The 27564-nt window shown below is 40.6% G+C and overlaps 1 protein-coding gene across 14 annotated transcripts in view; it reads left to right on the top strand.

Annotated features, from left to right (window-relative positions):
• Positions 1–27564, top strand: part of LOC105475214 (microtubule associated serine/threonine kinase family member 4) — a 577292-nt gene that overhangs the window by 126762 nt on the left and 422966 nt on the right. Inside the window, exon 2 of one of the 14 annotated variants that reach the window (XM_024790800.2) lies at positions 13755–15290. The exons of 9 other annotated variants lie outside the window; for them this stretch is intronic. The gene's annotated coding sequence lies outside the window, so the exon portion shown is untranslated. Of the gene's footprint in view, positions 1–12688; positions 15291–22960; positions 22984–23079; positions 23979–27564 lie in introns of those variants that run through there. 4 more of the 14 variants (XM_011730300.3, XM_011730302.3, XM_071098849.1 and 1 more) reach the window with 4 other exon arrangements.

Raw genomic sequence — 27564 nt, 5'->3', positions numbered from 1 at the left:
GCCACATCGTTGAAAAGGGATGTGTCTGAGTCAAGGAAGTGGTGGAATTATGAAGCAACTTCCCACCATTTTAAATAAAGTCAATTAATGGAGTGAAGTGAGGGTGTTATCAGCAGAAGTGTGGGTATATTTCTGCCTTCTCATCACAGTGGGTACTTTTCAGATTCTGACAGTAATCTGTGTTTTCAGCAGCCTTGGTTTTTGGAGGTAATATGAATATTCACTCCTAAGTCTTCAGTGGCACTTCAGTGAGAAATTGGGAGAAGTAGCACCAGGAACTTAGATACCATTTTAAATCAGGAATCTGTTAAGGTATCAGTTATTGGAAGCCCTCGTCCAGAATGTTAGTTGACCATTTCTCAGTCCTAAAGGGTTCTTCTTTCTATTGGTAATTGAAATGATTCTTCCTAAACACAATGGGATCTATTTCAGATTCTAGACTCTTGCCTATTTATTAAGCCCTATTTATTAAATGTCATGAGAAATAGCCTAGAACTAAGTTTGTTCCACTGCTATGGAAATGGCAGTGCTGGAGACTATAATTGCTGAAAGAAGGGTTAGCTTTGGAACTGCTGACTTTGCCCTTTCAGAAGGTTTCCTTCTGGAATTTTAAAACAATGGCATCAAACTTTATTGATAAGAAAGATGCTAATTATTTTTTATTTTTGATCACATATTGAGATGTGAATAATTTATTAATGGAAAGTGCCTGTTCCCTTATGAAAAATTTGAGCTTTCATTATGGCTTTATGAATCCATGAAAATGGGAATCTTTGGAGATGCTACTTGTGTGCTTTTTCAAGGAATGATCTTAAGTGAATTCTTCCTTTTTACTTTTTAATCATAGATTCTTGTATAAAATTTTTCTCACCCAGATGGTTTAAGAGGAAAGACCAAATTACTTAAAACAAAATTACATTTTTATTAAAACATTACAGACTATGACTTCCTAGTTCGTTTCAGTCTCATTTGTAGGAAGAACATTTGGTGATGGTGAAATTTACGTCAGGCAGATTCTCCCCTAAGCAGTTGCTGGACTACCTCCCTATACCCCCACCCCTCTTTGCCAAATACGTGGCCAGGATATTTCTGGGGATGGTGAGTTGAAGGGAAACAAGGGGGATATTTTAAAAGTTTGACTCAAGAATATAAAATATAAAATTGTCACTCTTAGTGGAATTATTCTCATTTTATTTCTAAGCAAACATGCTGATTGCATGTTGGCCCACTTTACCAAGCAAGGTATTAATTTTCTTTCCTAGCAGAGGAAAGAGCTCAGTTCACTGTGTTCTCTTTCCTTTTACAACAGTTATAACAACATTTGATTTGTGATATTTTAGTTGTAAGTTGTTGATTTAAACATACACTTAGAAGGTGTGGAGCACAGGGGAATACAGGGCATGGTTTTGGGTATTGACCTGTCAACCCTGGTTAACTAGGATGTCACAGAGCAAGTTTTAAACTCAAACACAGTAAATTATCCAGGTGGGATTCTGGCCACTTGTGATGAGTTATGGATTTGGATTTGGATCATTCTTGCCCTAGCTTGGTAACAGGGGAGTATATTTATGTATTATGAAATGTAAGACCTTTTTGAATTATGGTCATGTGTCACTCATGGATGGGAATACGTTCTGAGAAGGATGTCATTAAGCAATTTTGTCATTTCGCAAACATCATAGAGTGTACTTCTACAAACTTAGATGGTGTAGCCTACTACACACCTGGGCTATATGGTATAGCCTATTGCTACTGGGCTACAAACCTGTATAGTTTGTTACTGTACTGAATACTATAAGCAGTTGTAACACAATCATAAGTATTTTTATATCTAAATGTATCTAAACTTAGAAAAGGTACAGCAAAATTATGGTATTATAATCTTTTATAATATATAATATATGTGGTCTGTGGTTGGTTGAAACATTATATAGCGCTGACTGTATCTTAAATGGTCAATAATTTTTGCTTAAAGAATCTTACTAGTTGATGGCTTCAAAGATTAGGCTCCCTCTATAGGCCACAACCAACCCTTTGTTTCTCTTTGAATGTTCTTTTCTTTTTGAGAATGCTTGAAATTATTATTTCCTTATTTTTCAGCTAATCCTGCTTTGTTCTTAATGAAATATTATTTCATTTTAAAGAAATAGTGGTGTTTCTGGTCATGATTTTTCTGTTTTTTTTTAATTTTTAAATTTCTGACAATTTTGTTCAATTGATATCTTAAGGACAAAGTAATACTGTATACTTTTTTTAAAAAATCAAAACACATATTTTTTTTCTCAGAAAGTTTAAAAGATGGCTTTATGCTTTTTTTAATTGTAAGTATTGTTTACAAATTTGTGTTTTACTAAAAATTACTTAATACATATGAGATTTGAACTTAAAGAACATATGCATATTTTATCCTTCTCCTTACGTTTTTGATTTTTAAAATGATCATAAATATTGGATGTGCCTGTGACTTATTGTCAAATAAAAGCCTCCTGCCCCCAAAGAGTCACTTGCTTCAGCTACTGTCTGAGCTTTAATGGTTCTATTATTAACAAATATGAATGCTCAAAATATGGATACTAAAAGCCCTGTCCTTTGTACCTTCATGCCAAAAAGGAGAATGTCTTTCAAAATAGTGTTCACTTCTTTGATTTCTAAAACTTCTTAGATGGCCTGCCTGTACTACAGGTGTGCGATCTTATAACATTTCTGCTTTCTTTTGGTCAGATAGCTGGTCTGTCTAGCCTTATATTTCTTTCCATTCTGTGTCTATTGAATGAGAAAGAATATGAGGCAAAAAGAATGCATCCTGTGTGAGTTTCCATTTTCACTTTTAAAAATGCAAATATTTATTTATTGTGTAGCAACTCTGCAGGAGGCACTATGGTATGTGCCAGGGATTCAAAGTTGAAATAGGTGTAATCTCTGATGTTGATGATATTCACTCATTTATTCATTGAGCAAGTAGTTTTTGAGTGCCTCTTATGTAACAGTAATAAAACAGACAAATAATTGAGTTGGCATTCCTAGTTGTGGAGATACACATAAACTAGATAATGTTAAAATCTGTATACATATACGAACATTTTGTGTGTGTGTGTGTAGATGTACACATAAGTTAGATTATAGTAATAAGGGGAAAAAAGAGAAACCAGTGGAGGGAACTAGGAAGGGGGTGGGGAGGCAATGATAGATTGAAAATTTAGATAAGGTGGTCAGGGAAGGGAGGGAGGGTCTCACTGAAGTGATGTTTAAGACTTGGAGGAAGTAAGATAAAATCCTTCTTGCCTAGTGGAAGTGGCAGGCATATAGGTAATCTAATTTTCATGGGGACATGAGAGCAGACAGATATAGAAATAGAGTATGCTGGAGTCCATAGTAGATTCACTTAACCACATTCCAAGGTTCCAGCAAGCCTCTCTAGAAGAAAAGACTCCTGAGTGGAATCTCAAAGGACGAGCAAGAGCACAGAGGCAAGGAAATGATAAGATAGCTGCTTGAGTGTTCCCACTGAGCAGTTACTGAGGCTGGAGTTGCAGTTGAATTTGGAAGGTGCTTGGGGTCAGTTTGTGAAGTGCCTGGTACACCATGCTAAAGGAATTTTGATTTGATTCTATAGACACTGAAGGCCTTTAAGCTGGGGACTGACAGAGTCAGGTCTGCATTTCAAATACATCAGGGGCCCCTAACCCCTGATCTAAGGTTCTTACTGGTCCATGGCCTCTTAGGACCTAGGTCGTACAGTAGGAGGTAAGTGATGGGCAAACGAGCATTACCACCTGAGCTCTGCCTCCTGTCAGATCAGTGGCATTAGATTATCATAGGAGCGTGAACCCTATTATGAACTGCGCATACGAGGGATCTAGGTTGTGTGCTCCTTATGATAATCTAATCCTGCCCCCACCCCCCATCCATGGAAAAATTGTCTTCCATGAAACTGGTCCCTGGTGCCAAAAAGGTTGAGGAGTATTGAAATAGATTATTTGGCAGAGAGGTAGAGGCTGATTTAACGGGACCATACAATATAGTAGAGAAGGGTTTGGAGACTGTTCCAGTGGTTTTGGTGAGAGATATTGACCTTCGTTAGGAAGTGGTGTGCACAGGGAGGGAGACATAGTGGCCAGGATAGATTTAGGAAGAAAAGTCAGCAGAACTTGGTGGTTGCATGTAAGGGATGAAGATGAAGAAGACTCAAGTATTGTTTAAACTTATAGCAAAAAATACATTTATATCACAACCTGGTACACATGCTACGAATACACACATAACTAACTGCTCATAGAATATGTTGCTGAAACAAAGTTTCATGAAACAATATTTTACCTTACTGTAGCATACTCTGATATTTTCTCTTCCATTCTATTTCAATTTCTGCAAAATGCTAGCATTCATTCTGCATTGATTCCACTAATGGGTCAAGACCCCCAGTCTGAAATTCACCTGCACAGGCTTTTCCAGGTTATCCTGCATGGACAGCATGTTTCTTCCTCCTTGGATTTCTTTGTGGTCCAGTGTGTCCAGACACCTTTCACTCAGGGGAGAGAGGAGGAGGGCAGTAAAAAGTATTGTTTCCAAGTTCAGTGCATTATAGAAACATTTGAGGCAAAATTGTGCTGACCACTTGGTGAGCCAACTGATGGCCACATGGTGAGACAGTTAAAGAGCTGCACACAAGGATGCGTCACGGCACGTCTGCCAAGAGGATGGTTATTTGTGTTGCAGATGTCATTTATGTGGATTTTTTGGAGGGACGGGAGAGGATTATCATTTTTTCCTACTCCCTTTGCTGCCAGAATGCCTGTTCTTAGAATACAAAGTTGGTAGAGTTTTGGGTGCCAGAAGGGCCTCAGAGGTCATGAGTCCACAGGTCCCTTGTCCAAAACTAGTGACTACTTGGTGTTGCCTGTGGTCATGGGTCACTGCCAACTCCTTGTGACTCACTTCGATCACTCTTTATAATGTTGCAGTGGAAAGCCCCCTGCAGCTGCGGTGTTTGCTTCTGGGACTCTGGATTGGGTTCATGTTGAAAACTATTGTCGGTTTTCTCTGATCAAATAACTCAGGTTTTTAAGCTCTAAAATGGGGGGTAATACCATATACTCGGTTTGATTGTTTCATGAGGATTAAATGAGACAACTTGCAGAAAGTATAGTGTCTGAGGCACAGGAAACATTTAAAATAAATGGCTACTGTTATTTTCTTCCTGTAACTAAAATATTATGGACATTGGCCTACTTTGCTCATTTTAATTTGCACTAGGAAAGATGTGGAGCCTTTCTCACTTTCATATATAGAATGAGCTAAAATTAAAGTTCTTCTGTTGGTGTATGCTGAAATTTTTAACAGCATAGAAATTTCCATGGAAAATAAAAATGCATTTGAATTCAGGAAGAAGGATACTAAAATACATCCAAGTTGAGATGGTTCCGTAGGTAGCTTCTTAAGGACCTCAGTTTTGAATTTGCTTAGGGTGAACAAAGCTGTTCAACAGTGCTGGCTTTATGCCTGTGAATGACATATACATATCTATAATATGGATTATTTTAATTTATTTTTGCTATAGTCCTTTGCATCCTAGGTCTACAGTGCATGTCAAATGACTAAACTTAAAATTTTAAACGTGAGATTTATTTAAATGATGGAAATGTCATGACTAAGAGATTGATTTCTTCTGACTAGTGCAAGTTAGAGTATAGCTCAAATCATTAGTACAAGTCTATGGAAAAAGGTAACAAAAGACACTTTCATTGGAAGAATTTTATTGGGACCAGTTTTTATGTTCCCTTTAAGTCATATGTGGAAGACAAAATGAAGGAATATTATTTTCCTTTGGAAGAACATGGCAAAAAGCTCCTTAATAGAAGTTGTGATGGCTTTCTTTATACCAGTAGGTGATATGTATAAGTTTCTAAGAAAATAACACCAAAAGTCTGTCCCTTCTGTTTGGGTCCTGTGGAGGGGATAGAGGCTTACACTGAGAGGAGGAGGGAGAGAAGATTGTTGAATGCTATTTGGTGTCTGGGTTCCTTGGCTACCATCAGCTTTTTGATAATTTTTCTCTGTTTTGTAAACAAAATACTGTGTTCTCAGGGAAGCTAATCGAAGCAAAACCACATAATATTGAGCTCTTAAATTTGCATTTTAGAAAAGGGAAAGAAGTGGAACAGCACTTAATTGACCCGTTTGAATGGAAGGATAAGATAAGTGTGTGCAATGATTATGCAATTAGGAATATTTAGGTATGAATTTTGTACTGTGATTTGAGTAAGAATAGTATAGCTTTTATTAATGCTAGGCTTTGAAAGGGGATATCTGCTAAATGATGGAGTACATTAGAAATCAGGTATTGGGGGGTATATGTGTTAATATGAACATTTACATTACAAATGAAATATCTGAATGGGCTTTGTTAGATAAATGATACTGTTGATTAGCTTTACGCTTTGAAATTCTATATATTTAAACAACTTGGTACTTGTTTTGCTTCTGTTCAGCAGTGTGCCCACACATTTGGTCTGACTACAGCATTCTTTTTTCATAATGAAATGTGTATTAACTGTGCAGCCCTTCATAGAGCAGTGTTTTAATCATTCTCTATTGATTTATACATCACATCAATGCTGCATATTGAGGGCCTCTTATTCTAAGTCTGCTTTACTGGGATTCTCATTCTGTCTACCTGACTTGCATACTGTTCTGGGACCCTCTTAATTTCTCCCCCCCACTGTGGGAAGCCGTCGTGATTAGGAAGGCACAAAAGATTAGACGTATTGTTGCTTTCTCTCAGCTTTCTGAGGTGCATAGGAGAAATAATGAGCTTAGAGAAATATTGTCGTTGTCCATAACTGATAATAGGTATCAGAACTTATTTAAAATTAATAAATGCTAAGTTTCAAGCTTTGGCATGAGCCTGAATGATTTATTGCAAGCTGCAGATGCCAAGAGAACGTTTTGCATTTACCAAAGCAGTGAGGTAATGACGAGAGGACTGTCAGGGAGCAGCCTCATGAACAGTGGTTGTTCTTTGAAGCTAGGGTTGTTGCTACAAGCTGGCCAATACGAATGGGAATATTTTAGTTTTTTTTCTTTTGTCTTAATGTTAATTTTAGAGAGAGGAAGTATAGATCTGGTGGATGTGGATGAAGGATGCCTACATGGGCTTGAATGAATAAATCAAATCCCCTGACCTCAGCCTGCAACTTAAAATCTCATTTGGATTGAAAGACTAGAGCTAGATTTTACACATGAAGAAAACTCTGCCCACTTCATTATTATTCATGGTGAAATCCCCAAATCTCCTCCCTGAAGAGATGTATTCTTCCCAGCAAATTAAAACATCCTCTGTTTTTAGAGGCCAAATGATGATGGTGTCAACTATTGATGAAGATGAATAGGTAATTCTTTTCTCAATTTATACATTCCCCCCAACCCCCTCTACTGTTCAGGATGGGATTTACTCATTTAAACCAAGATCCAGTATTTCATTTACTGTACTCTCAGTAGGTTGTTCGCATTGTGTAAATCTCCTGGTCAGGTAATGGAGGAAAATGTTTGAAAATGTGATAGCTCATTATAAGGGCATTTGACATAAGCATACTTGCTGGTGATGGATTGCTGATCAGTGGTAATTTAAAGGGATTCTGAGCAGTAGTTAAGGCAGAACATTTTCCTCAAATTAATCAGTTAAGATCAGGATAGCTTAAATTACAAACAGCTTTCAAAGTCTATAAGGAAAATGTGGATTTTGGAAGCGGATCATCCTATGAATATACATACCCCTTATGCCTACCTACTGTGTGTGTGTGTGTGTGTGTGTGTGTGTGTGTGTGTGTGTGTGTTTCCTCTACTTAATTCAATTATGAAAGAAAACTTTGGTTGACAACATGCCATTTTGCTTTATGGATCCACATATACCATCCCCACCCCTCCACCAAAAAAAAAAAAAAAAAATAGGGAAAAGAGTACTTTACACAAGTGTTGGAAAATGAGAAACTGGGACTAGAGTGGGAGAGTTGGCTTTTAAAGTTGTCTAGATATTGGCAATAGAAATAGATATCAAGTCCTACCTAAGTAGGTATTGGAACTTTAATCAAGTATGTCTTTTCCAGTTCAATCTAGTTATACATACTGTATAAAATAAGTATTAGCCCACCTCTGAAAATTATTTCAGTTTTTGTTTATGAAAAAACTTAGATGGGCCACAGGTGAGTCATTGTTGTTTAGAGGCATTTTGGAGCTCCCATAGGGATACACAATTGAATAATAACACTTCAGTTTAATCATGACATGCTTTATGATAAAGTAGCATTGGGTGCAGCTTAGCAATATCCAAAGATTAGAACATCTGTTATCTGTGGAGACACTGGGGTATATCTGTCAGACGTTTGCATATAGAACAAGGTGTTTCAGTTAATGTGTCATGATAGTTTAATTACATCACCTTTCTTGGGAGTTTGCTTGATTCCAGGTTCAAGAGCATCCAATGAGATGGCAACCTATCAATTTTTCTTTCTTCACCAGCCTTCACTTATGCTATTGCTTAGTTAGGTTATATCTGCTTATTTCTAAAACATACATGTAGGAAAAGAAAAAATAGGTGCCCATCATTCTATTCGGCTTTTCTATGGCATTTAATCTTGGTTTTGAAAACCACTTTGTCCTTTTTCTCTTCCAACTTTTTTGTTTGTTAACAAAAGGCAATCCTTTCCTCTGGCTTATAGTCTTCTAGCTATCCTCCCTCCTTAAAGAGTGGTGGTCTCGCCTTTGTCTCCGCTCTCATTTCTCTGTGGTTTCTATATTGCAGCTCCCAAACTGATCGCTTCTGCTTGCTGTCTCTCCTGCTCCTCTTAGCTGGATTTTCACCTGCTTTCTTGATAAATCCATTAGGGTGTCTCAGAGGCAACCTGAATTCAACATGTGCAAGAACAAATTTCCTCTCTTTCCTCCTCAAGGCCAGCCACCTTTGCTCCCCACAAGTAAGAACCCCATGGAGATCTGTGACTCTGTCCTCCTTCACCTTCCCTTCAGGTAGGCAGAAAGACTGCTCACTTTACTTTCCAAGTGTCTGCCCAAGTGTTCTCCCTTCCTGTGATGCCAGTCTCACGCAGGCCCTTATGTCTCAACAGCTTCCTCACTGGCCTCTTTTCCTAGCTCATCTCCTCTATCCAGTTCACTTCCTAGACTACTGCTTGTGTGGTCTTTCTGAAGCATGTGCCTGATTTGTACTATTTCTTAGCTTTACAATGTCCGGTTTCCATTGCCTTTCAGATACTGCTGGTCATTCTCAGCACTGGTTAGAGGACTAGTTCATAAACTCATCCCAACTTCCTCTCTGGCAGACTTTCCTTCCTACTGCCCTTTCTCCCACCTTCTCCATCTCTCCCCCAAGCCTCATTTTCTGGCCCCATTCATCATTTCTTCCACATACCACCCACTTTTCAGGCTTCCCCGGTTTGCCTACGCTGTTGCCTCTGATAGAAAAGCTTTTCTTAACATTGCCTCTTCTTCCTGGAAGCCTTTGCTGACCCAGGCAGAACCACTCGCTGCATCTTCTGTGTTCTTCTAGCACTTTGGGCACACCACTCTCCTAGCACTGATCACTTTGTGCTGTAGCTGTTTGCTTAGGAAGCTGGCTTCTGACTGTGGTTTCTTAAGGGCAAGGACAATGCTTTGTGAACTTTATACATCTGGTGCCTGCGATGTGTCGGCAGTCAACATTTGTTCTTTGAATGAAAAACTGAACAGATGCATACTCCATCTGCAGATGCTCAGCATCTGGATGTGCTGGGGACTGGGGACAGAGATTGTCCCTTTTTCCACTTGAGCCTTGGGCTATTCTAGCTGGTGAGGAAAATATGTAGATTGGGTGGGACCCATGTGGTTGTGGAGTGGGTTGATCCACTTGCTTCTGTCTCTTACTCAGCTGCATGTTTTCTGTAGCTTTCTTAGTATTTCGCCATTCGATCTCTAAAGCCCTGCTTGTTTTGGAAGGTATGAGAATTATTTTTTCTGGTCCAATTTGAAAGTCCTGCTGTTCTCTGACTGCACCACACTCCCCCTTTTTCTCAGCATCATAATCCAGGTCTTCCCTTCATTGTGTCTGTTTTTTATGCTTCAACCTCCATGGCTGGACTTCCAACTCCAAGTCTCGTTCCAAGGCCACATTCTCCGGAGCTACCAGGCAAATGTGTCCCAACCTTTGCTTTAAACAAAAATGGGTTCCTTTTGCCTTTCAAATACAGGCATTACATATAAGACTTTCCTCAAACACCCCCCTCCAATTGTCCTCTCTCTGTCTCCCTCCAACTCTTCTCTCTCTTCCTCTGACTATTCCTCTCCCGCTCCCTCTAACTTTTTCCCCATTTCCCCTCCCTCTTCCCCCCACCACACACATGCACACACAGTTTTCTAATCCTATTTTTACAGATATGGTTTCCTTTCTTCAGATAGATAATTTACTAATTCCTACCACAGAAATTCATCTTATAGATATCTTTCATTCTGTGGGTTGGAACCCATGAATAGAAAATTGGCTTAATGGGTCATTAAGAGATGGGGTCGCCCAGGCTGGAGTGCAGTGGCACGATCTCAGCTCACTGCAACCTCTGCCTCCTGGGTTCAAGCGATTCTTCTGCCTCAGCCTCCCACCTGCCACCACACCCAGCTAATTTTTTGTATTTTTAGTAGAGAGGGGGTTTTACCAGTTGGGCAGGCTGGTCTTGAACTCCTGACCTCAGGTGATCCACCCACCTTGGCCTCCCAAAGTGCTGGGATTACAGGCATGAGCCACTGTGCCCGGCCAACTTGTGTTTTTTTTTTTCTAAAGTGAAATTATAATAGAATATATCATAAAATGTACATTGTAGTATGGCTAAATTATTGCTTTGTGAAATGTTTACTTAGTGGTATATGCCTACTGGGTAATAATATAAAATGTCTTAGTATGGTTTGTAGTTAAATAATCTTGAAAGTTACTGACATACAGTAATACAACACCATTCGTTTCTTCAATATTTAACTAAAAGCTTACTTTCTTCATGAGCCCTTTTGTGACAAGATAATAGGCTGTATGTATCCCTGTCATCTAAGCTTTTCTGTCACCTTCCTTTTTACCAAATTTTAAACAATTTTATGGCTCAAACTTTGCCTTTCTCCTCCGGTACTATGTCACCTCTGCATTTTCAATGAAAAGTTGTGGTTCTGTGACCTTGTATGTATCTACGTATTTTGTAATTCTCCCATAGTTACTGTGTGAGGCTTCTAAAACTCCCCAGTTAGATTGCAGACTTTTGGGGGGCCTTTAGAGAATTCTGGGCACCAAGTTGGATAATAGATATTAGGAACTTGGTACATACTGTTATTGGCTGGCAAGGAAGAATAATCCATAGAACTTCCACTGGTTTGGAAGTTCCTGAACTTGAATCTCAGATGGGTTCTAGGGTATCATAGACTATATTGTGTAATGTGGGTCATTTATCCATTGCACTCAAAATTCTTAATCTTAACTGTTTTCTACCTCATTTGCATCAATTTACCTTCCTTTATAAATAGAAGAACTTAGCTGAAAATGATGTACCTGTGAATCTGTGTACTTTCTGTTCAAGACTAAGTAACTTCTTAATGTTTTCTGGGCTCTCACTTTATAGAGTATTGCTGTCCAATAGAGCTTTCTGAGAGGATAGAAATGTTCTATATTCTGCAGTGTCCAGTATGGAAGCCGTTAGCCGCATGTGGCTTTTGAGCTCTGAAAACAGGTAGTGCAACTGAGGAAATGAATTCTTAGTTTAAATTAAATCTAAATAGCCACATGTGGTTAGTGGCCACTGTATTGGACGGCACAGTGTTGGAAGCTTGAAAATACATCACTTTGTATTTCTTTTTCTGTATTTTCTAGCTGTCGGACTCTCTCCACCCCTTGCAGTGTCATTCTTTCTCTTTGTTCTGTTATTCCTTAATTCTTCCACTGGACAGTTGTTAGCGTTCCATGCTCCACCCTTAAAAATATCCTATGCCCTGTATCCAAGAGCCTGTCTTGGAAGACACTGCAGAAACTATGAGAGGAGATTTTATTTTTATATTTTTAAAATCCTTGGTACCTAATTCACTTGTCATTCCTGTTTTCTTTCTGACAGCATAAATGCAGTTTATGTAGAGAAACTAGCTTTTTTAAAAAGGGAAACATTCAGGTGAATCTTTTTTTCTACCAGTATTATAGCCCCAAATTATTTAAACCATTGAAACTAATGAGAAGTGCTCAGCTTGCTATCTTGGAACTACAGAAAATGTTTTATATTCAGAATTAATCTTACAAAATAATTATACTTAGTATAAGGATGAGGTTAAAAATGTAGATCTCACAAATTTAGGTTTCATGCAGATTTCATTTTAGTTCAGTTACTATTGCTTGTAAAAAGTGATGCCAGAAATATTAGTAAATGTTAATTTTATATGTTACTTTTAAATGAACATATATATTTTGTCCTCTGTGATATTTGGTATACAATAAGATGGAAGGTGGTATTTTCAGCTACTTGGAAGAGAGGCTAGGCTAATATCTAATGTTACATATTATATGATACTTGCTTATTAAATAAAATCTTGTATTTTTTTCTCCTGGTAGAGCAAGATATACTTATCCTAGGATCCATGCACTTTGACAATCTATGGATAACCTGAATTTGTTAGCAAAATTTTGTTTTTATCTGTATATATTTTTATTTGGAGAGAAGTATAGGATTTACAAAGGGATCTGCGACTCTTAAAGGTTAAAAGTTACTTGTTAGGTTGAGAGATTCTTGACTGTAGGAGCTATGTTTATCACTGTACCCCCACCCCCATTCATAGTGTAATGTCATAACACAGAGCAATTACTCAAGAAATGCTTTTGAAATGGAATTGGAAACCATTTCTTTCACAGGTGACACACTGCCTTTCTTTTTAAGCAGAAGGAATCTATGAAGACCTTTATTGTTTCATGCTTCTGATGTTAGGTTTCCATTATTGCTATAAGATAGGGTGATATGGAACATTTAATCTTAGAGCAAATAGCTGTGGGATTTGGGGGATCTGGAGAAGTTATCTTTCCCATTTCTATCACTTGTTTTCAGATATCCTGTTTCAAAGCGGCCTCCATGGCAGACCCTAGCACCATCTTGTTTGTTAACCTTACCCGCATACCATTACCCGCATACCATTGATCCTTCCTTTCCATCCTTATTCATAAACATTGTTACAGAAGTTAAACCAAACCTTGGGCTGCTTAATGATCATCTCCCTGCTACCACTTATACTACAACTAAGAAAGAGGCAAAAGATGCAGAATGCTAGGAGATGGAGAATACTTTGGCAACCATGTAGTGAGGGATTTTTTTTTTTTGTTTTTTTGTTTTGGTGCTTGTATGTGTATGCCTTGCCTTATATATGCCTCTTAGCCTGCTGACACACACACACAACTGGAGCTGTAGGTTGGCTCTGGGTCAGTCACTGAATTACTATTTAATAAAATAGCAAATTACTTAGAGAATGAAATGCAAGTTCTTGGGCAGGGAAGAAAGGTAGCAACAATGATTCAGCTGCTGAAGATGGCAATGGGTCAGTGTCACGGAAAGTGATTCCTACTAGGGCTATTTTACTAAGTTCTTTAAGTCTTTTTTTTCAGGCAAAGGTAGAGCATGAGGACATAAGGATTAAAGTAGTTTTTCTGCAGTCCTGCATTCAGGTACTGTTAACAGTGGTCTATTCTTTTCTTTGCTCTTTTGCAGTTCTTCAAGAGTTTGAGTCATGAAATGTGAAGCCGAGAGAGAGATGAAACTATTTTTCACAGGTGATAGATGGAAGGCTGTTTTCAAAAGATCAAGGCAGCAATGAAGGGTACTACTCTTGTACACTTACATATGATGCATAGGAAAACCTAGGGTTAGGAACTAGAGAATGCTATACTTGGTTGAACATGTTTGCATCCCCTCAGTTATATCCGAGTCATGTGGGCTGGTGTATAGTACATTCTGTAAAGTCACTATGAACACATCATTTGTATAACACATGCACATACTCCGGCTAGAGGACACTTAATATAGCAGTTACCTTTTCCTGTGTAAGAAATTATCCCCCACATTGAGTAGCTTAAAAAAAGTTTTATCCCAGTTTTTTGAGTTAGGAAGTCAGGAGTAGTTTAGCTGGTTGGGTGGCTCTGGGTAATTCAGGAAGGTGCAGCCAGGACTGCAGTCCTCTGATGGTTTGACTGGGGCTGGGGGATCCACTTCCAAGACAGTTCCTTTATGTTGCTGGCACATTGGTGTGGGCTGTTGTCAGGAAGCCTCAGTTCCTCACCATGTGGACCTGTCCATTGGGCTGCTGAGTGTCCTTGTGTTGTCCTTATCAATAAAAGAAAATACAAAGAGGAAGCCACAATACCTCTTACAGTCGAGCCTCAGAAATTACACACCATTATTTATGTTGTGTTTTGTTTTTCAAAAGTAAGCCACTAAGTAGAGCCTGCACTCAAGGGGAGGGTACTACCTCTTGAAAGGAGGAGTACAAAGGAATTTGTCTGCCTATTATAAGATCACCGTGCCTGGGCAGCTGAGAGTCCGTCTTTGACCTCGTATCTCTCTGTGTACTTTGATCCCTTCTGTCTTCTACTTCTGGATTCTTTCTGTGTCTAGGGTACATACTGAAGAGGCTGCTTCATCCTTTGAGGTCCTGTGCTTTTATGGAAGGAGCTTTAGGCTCATTAGAGGTTTCTGAGTGATACCTCTACAAGACAAGCCTTTCTTTTGCTAATATTGATCACTCCTTATAGCATAATTTCCAAGTCACTCTCTCGACTTGGATCAATCAGAGAATTCCTTAGGACCGCTTGAGGAAGATATGAAAAGAAGAGAGTGAGGCTGATTAGGAAAGAAAAAACCAAAAAGTCCCGCCTGTACCCTGACCTGCCATTTGTATTCTTCAAGAACACAGTTTTTGACTTAGTACCAGGAAGGACATGTGAGTTGTTCTAAATTAGAATGGGGTGCATTGTGAGCAAATAGGTCCCCTCAGAACTCATTATGCTGTATGACCTCTGCAAGGAGAGCTGACAAATTCAACCACAGATTTTTACTGAATGCCTACCCTATCAGTTGGGAAGGGTGATGACAACCCTTGACCCTCAGTGACATAAAGCACAAAGGGGTATACTCATGCTTTATATCCATTGTTTGTTGACTGAGGCTCTACCTGGCAGGGTCCTCACTCTGGGATAGACTGACAGAGCAGCCCCCATTTGGAGCAAGCAGTCACTGAAGCAGAGCGAGGTAAGAGTGTTCTGGAGAATCTCACACCCACAATTTAGTGCTTTAGCCTGGACAGGACACACCCTGCCTTTTCTTACACTCACTGGTCAGATTTTGTCACCCGGCCCTGTCCAACCACAAGGGCCCAGATAGTACAATATTATTGTCTGCCCAGAAGGTGGAGAGCACAAAAGAGTCTACTTGGCCTTGGCCCTATTGGCTTTCATACTTGCTATGTGCCAGGCCCCTCTTCTAGCCTCTGGGGATTCATCAGGGAGCAAAACAGACCCTGCCTTCATGAAGCTTATGTTCTAACGGCGGAGGGAGACAATAAGCCAACAAGTACAACGTGCAGTGTGTTAGATGCTAGGTACGGCGGAGGAGAACATAGGAGGAGCAGGTGCAGAATGGGTTCTGTGTTCCAAACATGTTTAATGGAGGCCAGCCATAGATGGTCACGATGCCTTCCTCCCGGTTGAAAATGTTCCGATGCAGGTCTGCTTTCTCAGATCTTGATTGTGCTGAATACTTAGCTACTGCCAGACCTTTTGCACTGTGAACCACACCATACTTTTAGTCTGTTCATAAATCCCTTTCTTCTTCTTTGACATTTTATTTCTAACTTAAGTACCATTGTTGTTTAAATTTTTGTTACGAGATATTGTGACTATGTAAGACTGAATTGTAAGAAACTTTAGAAGGTTTTTGGTCGATTACTTCCCTCTTTTAGAGCAGTTATTGAAGTCTTAAATTATTGATACCTGCATTGCCATTGCCATTTTCCTATAGATCTTTTTTTTTTTTTTTTGCTTAATTAGCTACCGTGATGAAGACTGCTTTATTATCAAGCAAAAAGGGCCGTTACTTAAATGCATTTGTGTGATTTATGTAACAATCATTCCTAAGTTTTCAAAAGTAATTTTTTATAGTTGAATTTCTTGCTTTTTCCTATATTCTCATTCATTGTGAAAATGGGGAAATGGCACATAGTTCTCATTTTTAGTGAAATATCATTTATGTAACATAAAGTGTAAAATTATGATATGTTTCCTTCCTCAGAGGATATCCAGTTGTTTAGTCTCATCTTTCTCGGGCTGTGGGGGCAGCAGTCCTTCTTGCTTAGTTTCCTTGACCTCTGTATTTCCTGGGGCAGGAATTCTCAGGAGAAAAAAAGGAGATGAGTAGCACTGGTTTCCCTTAATCACAAAGGGGTAGAAATAGATGGTAGAGAATGACTGGGACCCTTCTTGACCCTGCTCCAAGGAATATTTAGAAATAGCCAGCCCTCCTCTCTTTTCACATATATAGAGGCATTTCGACTTTATTTCAGTCATCTCTTCACTCCCCCTCAACAGCACATCTCTTAACGCCCTGGGGTAGTTGTCATCTAATAACGTCAAGTATAAGTAAATGTTTATTCCTATGACACATATGCCAGGTGTTAAGTATATCAAGCCTTTTGCTCAGTGTTGGGGGCCGCACATGAGACACCGGGATTCAGAGCAGGCAGCGACCTATTAAGGAAGAATGGGATTATGTTTTCCCACGGCAAATGCTAAAACAGAAGAATCAGCTAAGCATTTTTTGTACATTTTTTTTTCCTGCCAAGCAGGATGTTATTTTCCATCACTCTTGTTTTTTTTTTTTTTTTTTTTTTTTTCCTACTTTTTGTAGGTGACATTTATTGAGGAATACTTCCTCTCCAAGACATGCTGCTGTTGAAGTTTGTCGTGAAGGATTTTTAGGTTTCTTAGTGGTATTATGTTTGGGGCTGTACTGGGGAATTAATCCATATCCTTGTCTGGGGAATGTTGGGAGGTAGTGAGAAGTCACCAAGAGGCATAACTGCCTGAGGGCTGCTAGGCCTGTGGGAGGAACTGAGTCTGGATGTGGGTGGGTGGCTGCTGGAGGACTCCTCAGTTGTGCCCTAATTAAAGTCGAAAGGCCATCTCTTCACTTGAGGAAAGCATTAGAGGCTGATGTAAACTCTTAAAAGAGACAGAGGAGGCTGGTGGAAGGCAGCAGAGAACATGTTGTGAGGCAGGAAAGATGAGGAAGTTGCTGTATGTCTTGGCTCAGAACACTGGCTGATGATTGATCTTGAGGAACACAGTGAAAACGTGCTGTCTCTTCAATTTAAATTATGTTTGCTGTGGAGGCTCCTCAAGCATTTCCTGCTTGTGGAATGCACAGGTCCACATGGAAAATGCTGTATTTTTCTACCTTAATATTCTCATTAACTGTCATCTCCCAGAAAGAAGGTCCACGGAGTGCTTGTTACATCTGTGCCTGGCTCACAGAAGGCCTGCAAATATTCGTTCTGTTTCTCCTTTCTTCTCTCCCATCCATCAATCTTCCATAGCTGGGCTGTTTGTTTTGGAGGTGATCTTAGGAGGCTTACATAAATGTGGAGTTGGAGGAAGTAGAGAAATTCAGTGAGAACATGATTCAAAAAAGCAGAGTGGAAAAGGAAGCAGGCCCAGTGGAGCCTCTTCCACCTGTGCAACTTGGATCAGGTACAGTCGTTGCTCAAGCTGTTGGTCTGTGGCTGGGTGACAGTGCTGGTGCTGCCTGCGGGAATATGGAATGGGAAACAGTTTGGGAACAGCCTGTGTTTGACAGCTAACTGTGGGTCTCTGATACCTTGGGCAAGTCAAAGTAAGCTTCGAAAACCTCAGTTTCCTTATCTTTGAAATGGGGGTGATAATAATACCACATCAGAGGGTTGTTTTAAAGATCAAATGCGATAATATTCTGAAAACACTTAAGATGGTGCCTGGTCTGTGTGGGAGAGGGCTGCTAGATTGTGACCATGGAGAAAGGGGACATTGCTCACCCACCTTGCTTGCTTTTTCTCAAACACACTGAATGCACACTTTGACTTCAGGGCCTTGATACTTGCCATTTCCTTGGCCTGGAAGCTTCCACTCCCTGTGCAGCTCATGCCTGCCTTCCTTTGGGTCTTTGTTCAAATGCCCCTCTCTTCAGAGTGGTCTTCTCTGGTCACTAATATGATAGACTAACCCTCGTTCTCTGTCGCATCTCCTGCTTTCTTCTTCACAGCCCTTATCACCACCTGAAGAAAGGAACTTCGTTCTGGTCACTGCTATCTGCACAGTGGCCAAACCACACTTGGCACATAGTAGATGTTCAGTGAATTTATATAAATCAAGCACCCACAAACCTGTTCTATAAAGGGCCAGATAGTAAATATTTTAGGCTTTGTGGGCTATATGGTCTCTGCGGCAGCTGCTCGACTCTGCTATAGTAGGCAGCATGTAGACACGACATAAATGAATGAGTGTGGCTGTCATCCAATAAAATTTTATTTGGCACACAGGCTGTGTTTGCCAATCCCTGGAATGTCAATAACAGTGAAGGTCAGGAATGTACCTTTAGTGGATATATTGGCTTGAGCTTGGTGGGAATAGGACCTCTCAACACTGGACTCTAAAGGTGACTGTAACCTTTAGAGAAATATGTGGGATTGGAGGAAAAAGAACCCCATAGCCCTGGTGGCAAGGTGGCCTGGCTTCTGGCAGCTGTGATGATACTCATGGTCAGCTGATCGGTGTGCTTCACCAGCCAGGCCAGTCAGACGGGCACATCCTCCTAAATCAGAGCTGTTCTTTCATTTATTTTGAAATGATTTTTGTTAATTCTTAAACACTTACATGGCAGGGGAATTCACTGCTTAAAATCCCTGTATAAGGAGAGGAAATCGAGTTGATCTACTGTAAGTTCAGATGGTTATATACTAGAGCCTTGGATTTATTGAAAGGATGAGCATCTGCACCCCCAGAGCGGAGTGCTGCGTTCTCAAGCAAATTTCAAGCTCGCACTTAGAAGCTTCCCCTTAGCTTGTCTCTCGTTTCCAGTCTTTCAATCCACGCGCCTTCACTGCAGAGCTGGTCTACCAGCGAGGTGCAGGCAGGAATGGGAAAATAGACACTTGGAGCGTGGGAGAAGGAGCTGGGTCAGATGCTGACCGTACAGTTGCTCTCGCGGTTCATGTGCCCGAGTCTATTTTCAGAGTTCTTCAGATGCCAGTGTGTTCACGCTTCCCAAGGCAGCGGCGGGTTGGCACTCCAGCTCGTTAAGTTGTTCCCTGGGGTTCTTGTGTATTCGTGTAAATTGTTTTTGCCCTTTAGGGGGAAAGGAAACAGAATTGCTACTCTTATTGGCTAAGATTGGTTGTAATTTTATTAATAATTTTAGAATACATTTGTTTATAGATATGGTTAAGAAAACAAAAAGGAATGTGATACAACTCTCAAAGCGCCTGAGTGCTCCTCCAGCCGCTGCCGTGGCCTTGTTTAGGCAACCCCACCCAATCCTCGGGGGCTGCCTGGAAGACTCAAGGGACTCTTGACAATAAATTATTTTCTGTTTTTACTACACTGTGGCTTCTGTTGAATACTTCTTGGTTTTTATTTTTTTATTCATTTTTTTTTTTTTTTTTTTGAGATGGAGTCTCGCTCTGTCGCCCATGCTGGAGTGCAGGGGCGCGATCTTAGCTCACTGCAAGCTCCGCCCTCTAGGTTCACGCCATTCTTCTGCTTCCGCCTCCTGAGTAGCTGGGACTACAGGCGCCCGCTACTGCGCCCCACTAATTTTTTGTATTTTTTAGACGGGGTTTCACAGTGGTCTTGATCTGACCTCGTGATCCGCCTGCCTCGGCCTCCTAAAGTGCTGGGATTACAGGCGTGAGCACCGCACCCGACCGAATACTTCTTTTAGTGGAGTTGTGAACCTGTACCCAAAGGTGAAATCTTTTCCTTTCCTGATTGCATGTGAACGTGGGAACGTCTTGAGTAACTTTGTGCTCTTGTAACCTACAGGAGAGTTTTCTTCCGGCAGGCAGAGGGTTCAGGCCTGTTGGGAGCCAGATTATCATCAAGAACAAATACATGGAGGAGGTTTGAGGAATGGTTGGTCAGCTAATCATAATTCAGAGTACAGTGTAATCAAGTGGCTCACATGCTCATAACCGGGATGAATAGTAGAATAGGAAGAAACGTTCAAGTAGATTTGTTTTCTGGGGAATCTGTCAAGCTATTAATTGTGAATAGTAGCTTGCACTTGGAATTCTGTCTAACTTTAGGACCTTGATATTTGCCAATTTCCTGGCCTGGAAGCTTCCACTCCCTGTGCGGCTCACCCGCTTCCTTCCTCTGGGTCTTTGTTCGAATGCCGCCTCTTCAGAGCAGCCTTCTCTAATCACTCATGTAATAGGGTAGCCCTAGTTCTCTGTCCCATCTCCTGCTTTCTTCTTGTTCACAGCCCTTTCTTCTTTTTCTTCTGTTTTTCTCATTGCATTTCCCACGTCCCCTCTTCCTCCTCATGTATGTGTTTCTGTCATTTTATCCTTCCCCCTTTTCTCTAGTTCATGTTCCCTTGGGAGGTTGGCAGGTTAGACCTGGCCTGTCTCTTGGGGACTGGGAATCCAGGTGGGGAAGGTTGCCTTGGGATTCAGCCCTGGGATGGCGTGACCTGGGAAGAGAGAAGCTGGGGTGTCAGTGCCATTACCCAAAGTTTTAAAGCAAGCCCTAAGTTCCTGTGTGCCTCCCACAGAGGTGGGGCGGGCATTTGGAAGTGTTTTGGGCAGACTGGCAGCACAGGTCTGGCACTGGGTCAGAGTCCAGGCCTCCACAGGCTGCGTTTCAGAGGCAGGAGTCAGTCAATGCAGGACACTGGGCACAAGGTGGCTCCCAGACCTGGAGTTCTGGGGACATAGGGCAGGGAGACTAGTAATGGAGAGGCAGAGACTCAGCCCAGGAAAACAAGGAGGATAGCAGGGCAGAAACCCAGTCAGATAGAATTCAGGGGTAAGACGGATCTGTGCTGAGCCAGGGGGGCTGCTGTTTTAAGGTCTTGGAATTTTAAAATTTGTTCTTGTGGATTATACTTATAATTATTTATTAATAAATATTTATTAAAATTGCATATTATGCATCATTTTGGCTAAGAGAGAGATGATTGGTCTTTGGTTCTACAGTGGGACACATCTTCAAGTAGAAGGGGGAGAGGACACAGCTCTGGGGAACTCGGGAGCTAAGCAGGGCATTGCGTGTTTTGAGTATCTCTTATTTGGCCACTTTCTTCTCTTTTCCTCTTCCTCTGTCTCTTCTTTATCCCTTAGTCATTTCCTTTTCTTTCTTCACCATTCCCTTCACGTTTTTTGGTTATTTTTTCGCTTTAAGAAGAAATAAAGCTGACAAGATAGTTCAGATGGCCCAGTGCCCCTCCATCCCCCAGAGCCATTTCACCCTCTTACCATTTGCCAGTTACTCAGTGGTTGTCTTTCTGAATGATTTCCATTTTAACCACGTGGGGCCCCTCAGCTGCTAAGAATTCACAACTCATGTTTCTTAAGAATGCTTTTCTTAAAACGTTTATTTTGCCTCTTGGGTCAGAGCTATCCACTGTAGAGTTCCTGAAACAGCTCGTTTTTCCTCTTAATATGAAGTCATGAAATGAATATTAATATTTAGCATTTGTCCAATTAAAGAACTTAAACATTATTTTATAAGAAGTATGTATTAGTTCTTGCACTGCTATAAAGAAATACCTGAGTGAGTACTTTATAAGGAAAAGAGGTTTCATTGGCTTATGGTTCTGCAGACTGTACAGGAAACATGGCAGCTTCTGCTTCTGGTGAGGCCTCAGGAAACTTACAATCCTGATGGAAGGTGAAGGGAAAGCAATGCACGTCTTAGATGGCAGGAACAGGACCAAGGGGGTGCTATATACTTTCAAACAACCAGATCTCAGGGTAATTTACTCACTATCACCAGAACAGCACCTGGAGAATGGCGCTAACCCATTCATGAAGGGTCCACCCCCATGATCCAATCCCCTCCCACCAGGCTCCTCCTCCAACATTGGGGATTACAATTCGACATGAGATTTGGTTGGGGATACAGACTCAAGCAATATCAAAGAGTTTATTGTAAAGCTTTTTCCAGAAACTTGTATAAAGTTTATTTTTGGCTTCAATGCATGTTATTGAACAGAAGGTCAGCAATTGATTGTTTCCCTTTATAGTTCTGAAAAAACGTACTAGGCTAAGAAAGGGTAGGGAAGGGGAAGAGAATAAACAGTTGAGAGCCTTTTTGGTGTCAGGTATGATCCCAGCTGCATATTGATCATTAATTGACTGAGATCCTGTGAGGAGGATATAGTTATCCTTATTTTATAGATGAAATTAAAACTTGTTCACCTTAAATTTATATGGCTGATAAGTGGCTGGATGAAGTTCCAACTGTGGGCTTGCCTCAAACCACTGCCTTCCTCCTCACCATTGTTTTCTGATCCTTTTGGGTGGTGGAATGTAATGAGTTGCACGATGCCTTCAGCATCTGGTCATAGGAAGCAGTTGCTGCCTAAAGAAGGGTAGATGTTTAGGATCTTAAAGGCCCATATTATGATCTGTTGTGACCATGGGGTGGGAGAGACTGCTCTTTCTCTCTTACCTCTTAGAACATGGTGGATGGATTTGAAAAGCCCCCAATCAGAAGGAAAATTATTATAGCATGTGTTTAGATGCTGCTAATTATCAATTAATCGATCATTGATTAATGATCAATATACAGCTCCGTACTGCTCTGTGCTCCTTCCTGGACTGGCTTCTGGGTACCTGAGAAGACTGTAACCTATATGAGTAGATGCATTTGAAGGCATTAAGCAATACCAGCATTGCCCAGCAAACAAGGTAAGGAAAATAATTTATTAGGTGCTGGACCATAGCTCTGCTCAAAGCTGTAGAATTGCTTGTACCTGACTCTGTCCTGACATTTGCCATGTTGTAATGGTTGTGGTTTTGTGTCTGTGGACTTGCATGGAAGTGTCCCAAGGAAGATGACTGTGTCTTTTCTGTTTTCTAGCTTTAACCCTTAGCACAGTGTCTAGTCCATAGTAGACATTTGGGTAAACAATTTTTTTAAAAAACAATTCTGGGTTGATAGAGTATGTAGGAATAGAAAACCAGAGGAAATCATATACTTCATTGTAACAGAGTGATGAATACTGTGGGACTGCAGGAAGCACAGCGCATAGACAGTAGATCGTGGGTGTAGAAATTTGGGTTCTGGTCTGCGTTCGTGCACCAGTCATCTTTCTAAATCTGGGCAGTTCATTTGACTTGTCTGGGCCTCCATCTTCCAGTAAAACCAGGAAATGCGACTACAGATGATTTTTAGGTCCTTTCCACTGCTTAATGTTTTGTGATTCTGTAATTCTCACTTAAAAATTGCTACTATAGAAACCCTAGAAACTACTTGTGTAGCCAGCCAATTAGGATTGAACTGGATCTTTTGGAGTGGTTGACATCAGGTTCTAAGAATCCTGTCTTTGTGGAGTCTTCTCAGACTGGGGATGTAAGAGGAGGTTAAGGTTGACTTTCCAAGGCTTTGGGCACCTTGCCACAGTGAGCTTTTCTGTGGAACACAGTCTGGAACAGAGGAAGAAATGTGGGCTTTGTAGTAGGGAATCTTGGGCTTGATTTCTCATAGTACCTCCTAATGAGCTGAGAGCTGTGAAGGATTCATCTTTCTGAATCCATTTACTCTTTGGTAAAATGGGAATAATACTGCCTAGTAGGGAGTCTACTTTCTCTGCCAAAACTTTGGAAGCAGGCACATAACGTCAGGTTTTGTGGCATCGTGTGGGAATATTCCCCTCTGACTTTAAATGGAAGGAAGATGACTGGTGAGCAGTGTATTCTGTTTCTGCTTGTTAAGCATGGTCAGACTCTTTAGTTATGTTGCTGATGGGGACATGATGGTATCAGGGCAATTTAATGACTTCAGATAGGTAAACAACTTCAGGCATAGATCAAACACCTAAATAAAGGTCAAGGGAACATCTAGAATATTAAAGTGACAGGAAAACAGGTGATGTATATGCAAAGTCAAATTAGTATTTTCCATGTTCTCCCAGCGTCATTGTTCCTAAAGTAAACTTTGAGAAATGATTCATAATTTGAAAACTATGCACAAAGTGTGCCATGTTTTAAAAAACTATAAAATGATACTAGCTTTATTTATTTATTTTTTTACATCTTTAGACTGTTGAATTTATTGCTTAATCACAGTCAGTTGCAATTAAATGCCTACAGTGTGGTGCTCTGTCCTTGGGGCTCTGATGAAATTGTCTTGCTGTTGGTGGATGTGTGCATGCTCATTGTGTGTGGATGTGTGCATGCTCATTTTGTGTGTGTGTGTGTGTGTGTGTATGTGTAGAGAAAAGGCATCGACTTTCTTGAAGTTGAGTTGACAGACAGTCGTGAGATGGCAATATCAAAGTGCTAATTTACATATTTCTCTTGGAAGGGAACAAAGAAAATCAATTCTCTTAAGAAATGAAACTAGTGATACAGCTCTGTTTATGTGAATGCCACTGTAGTTTGATCTAATACTGTATTTGGGGATGCTTCTGAAACACTTTTTATATTTCTATTGAAGTTTGTGATTCAGAGAATTAATTATAAAACCAAAGATGGAAAACGATATTGGTATCTAGTACATCTTCCAGTTTAAACACATTCTATTGATGCATTCTTTAAAAATATGGACATTCTTTGAGAAAGTGAATTGCAGTGAACAGTTAAATAGTTTGGGTAAATTGATGTTGCTTAGCAAATTATTTGCTTACCAAATCTTTGGTGACATGAACAATTTTTGCTGAGATTCTATCTGTGCTCTTCCTCTGTCCCCCTTCCTGTTCTCAGAAGGCTTTAGGATGACCTACAACTACACATAACTGAGCAAGGTGACACACTCAGAAATAGGTGAAGAGAGACAAAAAGGAAAGCGAGTGTAAGGCAAGGGTTCTCAACAATGGCATTGCTGATGCTTTGAGCTGGATAATTCTTTGTTGTGGGAAGCTGCCCTGTGCCTTGCAGGAAATTTAGTTAACCTCCCTGGCCTGTAGCCACCCCAAGTTGTGACCACCAAAAATGGGTTCAGATACTGCCCCATGTATTCTGAAGGGTGAGGGGGTGGAGGGAAAATCACTCTGAGTTCAGAACTGCTGGTTTAGAGGATAAGGTGAAATCTGGACCAAGGTTAGCACAGCACATGGACCTGTGAAGTCTCAATTGGACATAGGACACGCTATGCTTGTTGGCAGTGGGGTGTGGGCTTTGCCAGGGGATTTCTAGGGACTGAAGTAGAGAAACATAGAAGGTATGTGGGTCACGGGGTTCCCAGGATAAAAACAGTCTTAATGCAAAGAACCAAAAGGATTTTCTCCAGATGTTCCTCTCCCCAACTCCAATGAAGCTCCCAGTGGGTAGGGATTTTTGTCTGTTTCATTCTTTGCCCTTTTGCCAACTGCTGTACTCAGAGCAATACCTGACATACAGCCACTTAATAAATGTCTATAAAAAGAGATGAGTCTTCACAAGGAAAGATACTATGAAATGTAGGCCCTTCTTTACTTGTTTATAAGAAAAGAGCAGCAAGATTTATAGGACCCCTCCCTCCCTCCCTCCTTTCCTTCTCTTCCTGTTCTTCCTTTTCTTCTTCTTAGATGACATCTCATTGTGTCGCCAGGCTGGAGTGCAGTGGTGCGACCTCAGCTCACTGCGACCTCTGCCTCTCGGGTTCAAGCAGTTCTCCTGCCTCAGCCTCCCAAGTAGCTGGGATTACAGGCATGTGCCACCACACCCAGCTAATTTTTGTTGTTTTTAGTAGAGATGGGGATTTCACCATGTTGGCCAAGATGGTCTCGATCTCTTGACCTCATGATCCACCTGCCTCAGCCTCCCAAAGTTCTGGGATTACAGGTGTAAGCCACCATGCCTGGCTGGGACCATTTCTTATAGTATCATTAAATGGAAGAATGCATTCTGGGTGGTATAATCCAATATGAATGTCAGCAAAATCAATTAATAGGTCCCAGGATGGTGTGGTCTAGGACCGTAGAGATCTTGTTGGTCTAACTCAATCTATAGTTTTTAAGATGCTAGGGAAGGGGCCTTGCATATTCTTCAGGCACTGCAGAGAATAATACATGTTTTTCTATTCTTTGAGTGGTATAAAACAGAGATAAGAGTGCCTGAGAGGTGTCACTCAGGAGGGCCCGTTAAGTAGAGCTGCAGGTTGTAGCAGACATCAGGCCAAGGGAAGGGGAGGGAGACTTGAGCTGAGCCTAGGGTGATAGTGACATTTATCAGTATCACTTGTTACTGAGTGTGTCTGTGTGCCAGCTCTTTTCATGCCTCATCTCTCTACATCCTCACTGCATCTCTGAGGTCTGGTCTCAGAGAGAGGTAGCTTGTCCAGGACATGGCATTGGGATTCTGTTCCTGGCAGTTCCCACTGGGGCTAGGTCCCTCACCACTGTACTGCTCTGCTTCATGCCAAAAACATAGCTGCAGATGCCCATAGCACAGGTGATCATGCCCTAGAATTCTGTGCTCTGGAATACAGGTATGAGCTTTACAGCCTGAAATAATGCAAATGCAGTTTAAATCAAATTCTCACGTGAGCCATAAAAACAAAACACAAACCAAAACCTTGGTACAATTGTAAAGAGTTTAATTTCCTTGTGAACCATTGATGATGATGTACACTCACAGAGATGTTTGCCTAGACAACCAAGTGACTTAGTACAGGACAATGATATTAATAACCATAGCTGACATTCATGGTGCACTTCCTTTGTGCCAAGGACTGTCTTAGGTGCTTTACATATATGTACTGTCTTCATCCTTACTGCCACCCCAGGAGATAGATATTTGTTGTTACTAACATCTTGTGGTTGAGGAAACAGGTGCAGAAATAGTTAAATATCTTCATTAGGATAGTAAGTGTTGGCTCTCATCTGGGCTCCTAACCACTGTGGAATTAGTATGAAACCAATAATGAGTGTTTTAACTGTAGAAGCCTGTTCTATCAAATTTTAAAATATTGATTATAGGCTTTGGTTTGAAAGTAAATAAGATCCAATTTTGAAATAAAGTCATTTCAGGTTGCCAATTCGATTCTTTATTGGGTGGCAGGGATGAGAGAGAGCAGTTAATTAGGATTACAAGCATAGTCTCTGCAGTTTTATAATCATCTATTTTCATATCTTTGGTTTCTTAAGGTATTTAATATCAAGAAACAGAATAACTGAACAATGTCTTCATAATCTATGTTACTAATCAGTCTCATTCTCTTTGTCTAAGCATAAAAAGGACTTTACTGGTGAGCCTCTCATTATGTATGCAGATGACATTGGTGATCCCTTTGAACGAATGAACTTTGGCCTTAGGGCACATGCATTCTGGATGAGTCTTTAAAATGCA

This window comes from Macaca nemestrina, chromosome 6 (assembly GCF_043159975.1).
Source record: "Macaca nemestrina isolate mMacNem1 chromosome 6, mMacNem.hap1, whole genome shotgun sequence".
Lineage (NCBI taxonomy): Eukaryota > Metazoa > Chordata > Mammalia > Primates > Cercopithecidae > Macaca > Macaca nemestrina.
The sequence above is the reverse complement of the archived record's forward strand: the minus strand, read 5'-3'. Positions and strand labels throughout refer to the sequence as shown.